Source organism: Parasteatoda tepidariorum, chromosome 2, assembly GCF_982258835.1.
Source record: "Parasteatoda tepidariorum strain Cologne lab strain chromosome 2, Ptep-v5.0, whole genome shotgun sequence".
NCBI lineage: Eukaryota > Metazoa > Arthropoda > Arachnida > Araneae > Theridiidae > Parasteatoda > Parasteatoda tepidariorum.
Window position 1 is genome coordinate 113727728 of NC_141756.1, and position 10905 is coordinate 113738632.

At 31.3% G+C, this 10905-nt stretch overlaps 1 long non-coding RNA gene across 1 annotated transcript; it reads left to right on the top strand.

Annotated features, from left to right (window-relative positions):
• Positions 1–4095: 4095 nt before the first annotated feature.
• LOC147816067 (uncharacterized) lies at positions 4096–10077 on the top strand. The gene is made up of 3 exons (XR_015431650.1): positions 4096–4356; positions 8197–8397; positions 9736–10077. It is a non-coding gene; the product is annotated as an uncharacterized LOC147816067 (long non-coding RNA).
• Positions 10078–10905: the final 828 nt, after the last annotated feature.

The window sequence follows — 10905 nt, forward strand, 5'->3', positions numbered from 1 at the left end:
AGAATTTTGAAAATTTAAGATAATTAAATCAATAAATAGTGTTGTTGTTGACGTATGCCTGTTTAGGCAGAAGGGGTGCGAGTGTGCTTGTTTTCCAGTGGCGCCATCTATGGTCAAGAATAATAGTGAAAAATAAGTTTCCTTAAAATGATAAAAAATTAGATCTATGTGATATTCCACCTATTTGAATAAAAATATTTGTTTCGTTGAAGATGACAAATATTATTTTGACAAATTAATGTTTACAAATAAACAATGTAATAACAAACATAGTAATTAAAATGACAAATATTAATTTGAATTTCCCAATAATCAAAATCATAAATAAGGATATTTTTATAATCATAAGAACAACTCTAAGTTTAGAAAGTTAAACGCTTATGAAAAGGTAAATCCTTATGAAGAGATCTTGTAAATACAAATATCGCAATAGAATTAGTTTCATTTTGTTCAATAAATTTTGAAGTAAGTTGATTATTAGTGATAATTCAGGAAAAACCTTTAATAATATTTTTAACATTTTTATTTAAGTAGTTAGAGGTCTCAAGTTTAACTAAGTAAGTATTAGATCTACAAGTAATAGTTCTAAATTTAATAGGAATTTAAAAAAATTTTGGACTGATAATTAAGAGTGGAAATTGTATATTATTAATTTTATTTTTTAATCTCTAATCTCTATTATTAATTTTAATTTTTAGCCTCTTATAAAAAGCTGTTATCAATTTTAATTTTTAACCTCTTATAGCTGTAAATTAATCCAATATAATAGGATAAATAGTTTGTAAGAAAAGTGTAAAGAATTCAAATATATTTATATTCATAAATTAAAACCATTAGTTAGTTTTGTCTGTGATTAGTTTAATTTAATTCAGCGCTTAAAAATTAACATAGAGAGATCATGAATAAATACTAGAGAGAAGATACAAAGGCCTTTGCTGTCAAAGAAGGAAATTAGTCATTAAAACATTTCTAACACAATTAATTAATAAATTTTACATTTTAATTTTTATACTTATTCTATTTTAATTATTATATTTATTCATTTTAATTACATTATTTAATCTAACATGATTAATAACTTTACCAAACGGACCTTAATTAAATAGGAATAACCCTAAATTTGAGAGGAATTTTTAAAAAATTTTGGACTGATAATTAAGAATGGAAATTGTATATTATTAATTTTATTTTTTAACCTCTAATTGAAAGCTATTATTTTTATTAATTTTATTAATTATTTTTAATTATTAATTTTTATAAATAATAGTTGAAATAAATCAGGAAATGGGTATAGTTAATGCCAAAAATGAATAAATTAAAAACGTTGATGTACTTCTACGTTTTCATGAACATTTACTCCCTTAATTCTAATAATCTATTGTGTACATGTTACAATTAAAGTAATCAATCAGGTAATTATTAATAATAACAGGTCAATTTTAATAATAACCGCTTTGACCTAACTTCATTAGTTATTATTAATAATAGCCGGTTGATGTGATAAATTCGCTTAAATTATTCACTTTAACCGATTTGATTGGTTATTATTAATATTGACCGGTTAGTATAAGAATAAACGACTATTCATATTGATCGTATCACATATGCTACATATACTAACGTCCTTATTGCAAAGCATGGCTTGCTTTAACAGATGTGTAGCTCGTTTCGTTTATTTTGATGGACGTCCGTCATGGTTTTGATGGACGCGTACGCTTCTGACTGACTACTTGAGCAGATCCCAAGGACTGACGGACTAAGAAAAATGCTTGCAATGCTTCTCTAAAGATCAACAAGCAAATACTTAAATTGAAGCAATCCCTCCTTCATCCCCTCAAAAAAAAAAAAAAAAAAAAACTAGCCTAATATAGATATGAGCCCTGACATTAGACAGTAGATTTTCAACATGAAACTAATTCAACTTTTATTCCTTCTTAGTGATTTCTTACTTAAAATTTGTTCTATATTTAATCTAATGTATTCTTCTATATTTAATGTAATTTTATTCAGCAAATGCTTATTAGCATTTTGTTGTCATTAAATTCGAAGTGGAATTTACCTCTATGAATCCCTTACATGCTGTTCAATTGTAAACGCTAAACACAATGAGTGTGAGAGGCTTTGAAGGCTGAACCGGTGTCTTTCGGGGCCTGCCTGGCCGAGCGGTATCAGCCGAAAGCAGCGTGGAGGTGGCAGGTCCGAATCCCGCCATAACCCTGGATGTATTCTTTGTGATGTCCTTCTCTAAACTGTTCTATCTGTCCTACTTGACTTTGGTTTATAAGCCTAAATTGAGAAAACAAGCCTGCAAATATATGTAATTTCAATAAAGCAATAAAACCGGTGACTTTCTTTGTCAATTATATCTCCAAGTAGTCCCGCAGTGGGCTGATCGTTAAGACATTGGTTCCCAGCAGATCACCGAAGTCAAGCATCACTGGCTGCGGTCAGTGTGCGGAAGGGTGACCACTTGGATCAGTCTGCGCAGGGACCGAGGGTGTGCGGTATTTGTTCTCGTTAAACTGTTCTACCGTAAAGTGCTCGATTTCGCTTGCAGGTCGTCGGGCTACCGAATCGGGGATGCCATCCCCTCTGCAGAGGATCAAAATTGTGAAGGCATCACTTCGGATCATCCTCAGGAATGTTTCCCAGACCGTCGCCAAAAGCCCATTGTGCAGCTCTAGTGCGATGTAAATGAACTACAACAATATCTCCAAGTACTTTTTTTTTGGGTACTTTATTTACGTCGCTCTAGAGCTGCACAATGGGGTACGGTCTGGGAAACATCCCTGAGGATTATCCAACTCACACTTTTTTTGGTCATTGGCGGGCACTTGGATCTATTTCCCATTGGCCTCAGAAATGCCAGAATTGCTACTCTCTTATCGTTACTCAGTGAGCACCTATGGCTAAGCCACGGCGGTGGAGTAGCGTCACCCACATCATATAGCCAGAAACCCGTTTATAGGGCGGGCTACAATCACAGAGAATAAAGGACATAAAACACAGAGGGAAAGAAACATCCATGCTCTGAGCGGGATTCGAACCCACAACTATTGGCTCCGCCGTCAGGCACGCTAACTACTCGGCCACCTAGTCGGCAGATGATCCAAACATATAACATTGCAATTTTTGATCCATTGCAGAGGTGACCGCTCCCCTGCTTGGGAAGCACGAAGTTGAGCACTTTACTGTAGAACAGTTTAACGGGGACCGATACCGTGCTCCATGGTCCCTACGCAGGATGATCAAAGTGGTCACCCACCCGCTTACTGACCGAGATCCATCAGTGATGCTTGACTTCGGTGATTTGCTGGAAACCGTAGTCCTTACGATCAGTTCACTGCGGGGACCCAAGTTACGACAGAGAATGCTGTTGGTTTAAATTGCTCATCACGAAGAACCTTAGTAGTTGCAAACTAATATCCTATAAGTCATGTAAAGAATAAAGTAATATGTAAATTATATAGTGCTTATGAAAGTTTGTCCTCTACAAAACACTTAATCGTGGAATTTTGCTGGTTCTATTCCAATCGTAACCATGTTACAATAGGTTTTCATGTCCACCTGCATTTTGGATAACTTTACTTTCGAAATTAGAGGCACATTGCCCGTTCTTATATTTAATTGTACTAGCCTGTTAATTTATGTATGTATGGTTTTTCTTCAGTTATACTTTATTCCGTATTCAGTTATTCAAATATTTGAGTCCCGCAGTGAATTGTTCGTAAAGACACGGTTCCCAGGAGAACGTCGAAGTCAAGCATCACTGACTGCGATCAGTAAGCGGGTGGGTGACCACTTTGATCAATATTCGTAGGGACCGAGGATGTGAGGTATCGGTCCCCGTTAAACTGTACTGCCGTACAGTGAGTGCTCGACTTGGCACGATGGTTATAGGGCCACCAAAACGAGAGTGAAATCGGCGGAGGATCATCCTCAGAGATATTTCAAAGACAGTTGTTAATAACGCATGGTGGAGCTCTAGTGTGACGTAAATAACCTACCACATCATCAACTCAACTCAACTTTGGTAGAAAATAATCGTTATCGATATTAAGGGATATAAAATAAGAGGCACGGCCGGTATCGAATGAGCTCTTCCTGTCTCCGAACTGTAAGGGCCGTACGCCCAGTCCCACTACAACGACCGAAAGTCTTCGAACTGTGTCATTTGAAAATCGTAGTCTTGTGTGTTTAGTCTAATTATTAATACTAAGATGGATACCGTTATGCCTGAAATTTTCTTCAAGGCCTTCATCCAAAGACTTAGTTTTGTTCTGAAGATCTTCAAGCAATAATTTTATTACCAATATTTTGATGCTCGTTTATAGATGACTTTTCTCTTGATTTAAAGTAAGTTTTTCTAATTTTTATACTTTTTGCAATTAAGTTTTTCGTGATTATTAGTGGTACGCTTTAATTCTCCATAATTTGTGATTACTTTTTCAAAAAGATTAGTATACCTGTTTTAATAATTGACTCACTTGGATAATTTTAAAAAATATTTTTCTTCGTATTTTTTGAGCATGATTAAAATAAAACTAACAAATACTAAATTTAATTTTTAAAATTTTGTGTCCTCCAATATTGAATTTTCGAAGCTCGTTTTTGTTTGAAACTGTACGGAGAATTCCCTCTCAATATTAAGAAATATCGTATATTTATAAATTTGTATACGTATGTATATTTCATACATACGGTATTAACTCGCTATGCTAAACTGAGTTGCATAATTTTTTTTTGCTCTAAATATTTTTAATCCCACTAATTTGAACTATTTATGATTAACAGTTTAATAAAGATTAATGTATACCAACATTTCTTAAACTAATTTAACTTGCATAAGCTTGAATTTGGTAAAAAAAAAATGTCTTTTGCAATCAAGTTAGGTTTTTAGGTCTCTCAGATTTTATATTTCACAACTCCCATACTACTGAGTGTCTTTTGACCCCTTCTGTTCTTTTCTTTGACCAGGTAGCACAGTTTAATTTAGTTATTCAGCTAATTAGTTTGCTTGCTGCAGTTGAGCAAATGGTTTCAACTTTTAGCCGGCGGTGTTTTTGCTTCAAACTGTTGTCCGGTACACCAGCTAAAATGTAAAGATGTAATATTGAAACTGATTTTTTTAAAGTTCCTGTTTAAAATTTGAAATTAAAATTAAATTCCGAGAATTAAACTAAAATGCTTGACGTTCGATTCGCAGACAAACCATATTTAGATTAATAGAACTTAATATCAAATTTTATTTTGGTATTTTACTAATTAAATACTCGTTAAATCTCCACCAAAAAAATTTTCAGATACCTGATTGTTATCGCAATATTTGAGAATCTGTTGAAGTAAATGTACCAGTTTCAAAATATAGTCTACGATTAAAATACACGTAATCTAAAAGTTTAGGCCAAACTTTAAAACAAATGATCTAATAAAATTTATATCGAATCTATAAAATTGTTTGCTCATATCTCGATTTTGTCTGCTATGATTAAAATATACTAAATCAAGTCTTAAGCTTGTTTCACTCTAAAATTCAAGCGTACAGGGAAAAACAGTTTATTGAATTCGCATTCTTTAAAATTAGAAAACTATTTGAGGTATCTAGATGCTTTGAAACCAAAGAACTAGGACATACAATATGGCATATTTAGTGTTATTTAAATAAAACACACGGTATTAATAAAATGACAGTTTTTAATGAATTCTGCCTCTTCAGTAATGTACTGTTATTTCAGTACAAATTTTAATATTTAAGGTAACACATTCTGTTCCAAATCAAAATTTTTATCCGACAATTCAGAATCTGTCTGTAATTACCGCTTACATTATTAAAAACCCTTAAAGCGTAAGACTCGCTGTCACGTGACATAGCACAGCATTTTTTAAATATTATTTTCGCCTTACAGTCAACCTAAATAGAAAACATTTAATTGCACAGAATTTTTATTGTTTCATAACCCTCGTAAATCTTGGTATCTTTCCTCCCCTTCTGTTTTCCCTTGGACCAGGTAACACCGTTTAATTTCGTTATTCAGTTAAGTAGTTTGTTTGCAGTTGTGCAAATAATCTCAACTTTCAGAAATAAATTCGAAGTAAATCAATACGAAATACAGGATTGCTGTAAAATAAGTTTTTCCTTTAATTGTTATTTCGTCGGACAATTTCGCTCCTAATTCAATTGTATAATTCCTGAGGTGAATAACTAATTTGTTTGTTGAGAGATTCTAACTGTATTAACTTTCTTCGAAATTTATGAAAATTAGAAAGTTGATCTATTAGTATTGAAAACATTAAAGTGTTGCGCAACTTTCAGATTAAAATTCTCTGTATAGGGAGATTCTACTGTATTTTAATAGAGCATTTACCCCAAGGCATTAAAATCTGAAAACTATTTGTTAATTTCGGTTAAATGTGTTAAATAATATCACACTGAAACATAAAATCAGATTGTTGTATGTAATTTACTGGTTGTGTACTAAAGGTTTTAGAATCATCGTTGACTAATTTTAATTTTATGTGTTTTTTCTTACTTAAATGCGTACAGCATTGCAAATTTCTAAAAGGCGCGTTTATTCGGGAGGTTACTGCGTACTTTAAATTTCCATCGTAGCCCAACTTAGCTAAGCTAAGAACACCAATATGGAATTCTGTTCGGTAACTATCTGTATCGAGCCATTTTTCATAACTTCTGACGAAAACTTATTTAAAATTCTAAACAGTTAATGTCATTCGAAAATTCGGACTAGAAAAGAATTGTTCTTAAGATGTGCAAAAATATTAAGTCTTTAAATTCTTTCTTTTCTGAATTTGAGACTAATATTAATCTAATATTAGTGATACATTACTTATAAGTATACAATGTTCAGCAGCAAATTTAAAAACTTAAAATATTTCGATTTGTTTTAGTTATGATTGCTTTTATATTTTCTACAAATTGAACATTTAAAAATCTTATGTTCATTGTACGAGAACATATGTTTAAAAGTTTACGATGGCTTTTGCTTAGAAGCACCGGTATTTACCTATTATAATCATTTGTTTATTTTTATAATTAAAAGTTTAATTTTAATAATTTTTTGGGGAAAATCTACATATTCGGTTTATAGACATTTTCGCATTCAACTTCAGGTTTTCATATAAATGTCGTTATAATTTTAAGCTGGTGATGTTATATTAAGTTAATGTTTTTGTAGGGATCATCTTTTCACTTGTCTTAATCGTACTAACAGGCCTATCAGTGAAAGGTTAGTGCGAAATTTATGGTAAATGGCAAATTTACGAATACGAAGTCTATAGCTTTAAAATGTGTCTAAAAGATTTAACTTGAAGTAAAGCACCTTTAAAATTCTTAAAGTGCACTTTTTCATTTAACGAATGTTTTGTATGCACATAACGTCGAGTGTCAACGGCCCTTAGGTATAGTGCGTTCACCAGGACGCTGTGTTCATTTCATCGAGGGAGTAAGAGGGAGTAAACATTTCCGCTCTTGAAATTGAGACAACCCTTAATGCGTGCCAAGCACATGCAGTGAATTCTGTTATACCTTTCGTTACTCAAGCTAATTAAATATATTTTAAATTTAAACTGCTCTTTTCCCAGCAAATATCTTAAAGGACAAACTCAAAAGAGAAGTATCATCAAATTTATGAAATATTTAATGTTAAAAAAATGCACATAGATTGTGAAATAAATAATTTTGTCTTGAGATAGCCAAATAGCAACCTTGTTCACATGCTTTTCCTAAAGATAGCGAAATGGTCGGTTATTATGTGATGTAGGCAGAACAAAGTGTTCGCTCCTGGTGAAAGTACTATATAAAGCCAAAAACATCCTCTCTGCCACCAAGGATACCAATTTCTAAGCAAACAGCTACGAAATTTAACAGGTTTGGTTTGAGGAAAATACTTGATCAAAAATAGTGTTATTCAAACGAGACTTATAAGTTTTACGTCATTTTAAATTTAAGAAATTGAAAATATTGCTTTAAATTATTATTAAACAATATATTTGTATTGACATAAAAGTACCTTTAAATTGTTACATGTTTTTAGCTTTTTAGTAAGATACTTTTTCAGGGGGTTAATAGTTTTTCCGTAATTCTTATGACACTGTGTACACAGCATTAAATATTTAACTAATGAAACGTAACCATATTAAACGATTATATTTTTAATTACATTTTCTTATTTATTGCAGAATCCAAGAAGCTACAGTGATTTCCTTGAAATTGATGTTTGATACTCTACCACAGGAAGTAACTAATGCTAGTTTGAAAGAATATACCTAGCAGCAGAATACTGATTATGACTTTACAGCTTGATACTCTACTACAGATAGTTAATAATGCTAGATTGAAAGCAGCAGAATACTGATTATGACTTTAAAGTTTATAGATGGGTAAGTATTTTGATCTCGTTAAGAAATTGTTGAATATAAATTTTATTTTGTGTATTTAAACTCTAATACAGTGTTTGATCCGAGATTGAATTGTGAAAGTTATTGTTGAAATCTATTTCAAAAATTAAATTATTCTGGTATCCAACTGGGTGAAAAGAAAAAATTTCGACGGAAATTTGAATTTTTCATTATTTATGTTTGGACTTGGTTAATTAGCTTTCCAAAATATCTAAGTTTTTGATGTCAATTTTAATAAATGGTGTTTGATTAGTTTTTTCGAGTGCTGACAAATATAGCCGGAAGTAGACTCCTGAAAAATAAACATTATTTTTTTTAGATTATTTAAACATTTTCATTTGATTGAATTATATTTTTAAGACTTTCGAATTTTTTACTCAATGAACTTTATGAACGTTTAAGTTGAACTTTTCTAAACGTGGATTTTGAAATTTTTATCACGACAGTTTATTACAAAATTTGAAATTTTTGTAGATTTGTATGTTATCCATTATTTGCACTAAAAGCTAGGGTATGAGTGAATTATTATTTTTTTTTTTACGTTTTAAGTGTATTTAAAAATTTTCTTCGCGAAGATTCAATATTCATAAATAATATATTTAGTTATATTTCATTTTAAAAAGAATTTCAGTTCAAAACTCATGCAATTACACTAATCTAGAGAAATTATATTGAAATGTATGCATTATAATTTGTTGTCGAGGTTTCGGCATGGGAGTATTCGTAGTTTTTGAGCTAATTTGTTTTGAAATATATTTCATAAATTTTTAATTTTCGGATCCTTGCTAACAAATTAAATTTAGCCTTTGTTAAAATATGTTGAAGCCAGTCTCGTACCTTAAGGGAGTTTCAGTTTCTTGAAAACTTGGTTTACTGCAATTAGTTAAGAATGTTTTGGGGTCTCCCACACATGTTACTATGGGGGAGGAGGGGGAGGGGTGTGTGAGCATCATCCTGGGTAGCATTTCACATAAGCTAGGTAAGTTTTTCAAGTTTTTTAATTTTTTAACTCGTTAGGACGGGTGTTAATTGCGTTAATATTGTGCCTTACCTTAAAAACTTATTTCACCTTTTTAGTTTTTTAGAGGGGGAGGGGTAGTTTTTAAAGTCTGCTAATTAAATCTGCTCATAACGATCGGGAGGTCTAATGAATTCGGCTCAAAGTCTTTTGGCAAATAGTTCTAACTCAAATGAACTCTATCGAATATTTGACTGCAATAAAACTTGATTCGATGCACCGATATTGAACATTGCATCTCTAACTAATTATTATGTTAATTTTGCCGTGACAGTAAAGGCATTTTATATTTTTAACACTAGGCTTTGTACTGGACACTTCAACGGACACTGTACTGGACACTTTAACACTTTGCCAAGAGCTCCATTTCTGACCTATTTTCCATGAGAAACATTTGTGCCAAGATGTCCTCAATTACTGACACAGTTGCCAAGATAACCATGTGTGCAAGGATTACTAACCTAGTTGCCAAGATGATCCCAATAAATGACCTAGTTGCCATGAGGACCATGTGTGCCAAGATGACTGACTTAAGTTTCCTAGTTGCCATGACCTAGCTGTAGAGTTAAACCACCTTTATTTCTTCAACTCAAGGTTTATTTTTATGTTCTTCTCTAATATGAAGATTCCACACTTGTATTTTATGAATATTGTAATTTAGTTTTTCTCCTAAAAATTAAGCTACATACTTTTTAATGGAACTTAAGAAATCTAAATCCATATTTTGAAATACCTTGCATGCAATTTAAGAGTACTCAGTATTAAAGTAAATTTATTTCTAAGATTTTCTTAAATACGAAAAATAATTAATCATATTAATCTAAAGTTTATTCTATTAAACATTTTATTCATGGATTATTTTAATAGTCAATTATTTATTCATTAAATATCATAAATTAAATTTCAAGTCTTAGTGTACGCAAATTAGATACACTAAGCAGGATCAATGAAGTACTTAAAGAACGTGCATGTACGTACAGTTGCGTGTCAAAACGTTTTATGACAAGCTTATTGTTAGCTATTGCTCGTTATAAATTATGACTTAATGTCTTAAAAATAAACCTAAAATATTTATGAGAACTACTGTTTTTTAGTACAAGAGCTAAAATGTAATATTAAAAATTGATTCTTTGAGAGTGCCAGTTTAAATTTGAAATGAAAATTAAATTACGGGAATTAAACTAAAGTACTTGGCGTTCGATTTTCAAACAAAACGTATTTAAATTAAAAAAAGCTTAATATAAAATTTTATTATGGTATAATACTAATTAGATATTCTTTTTCAATAAATCTCCACCAAATTTTCAGATGCGTGATTGTTATCGCAATATTTGAGAATCAGTTGAAGTAAATGTGCTAGTTTCAAAATGATATCTACGATTTAAAATAAACGTAATATAAGAGTTTAGGCCAAACTTTAAAACAAATGATATAATAAAATTTATATCGAATCTATAAGTGATCGCTCAACT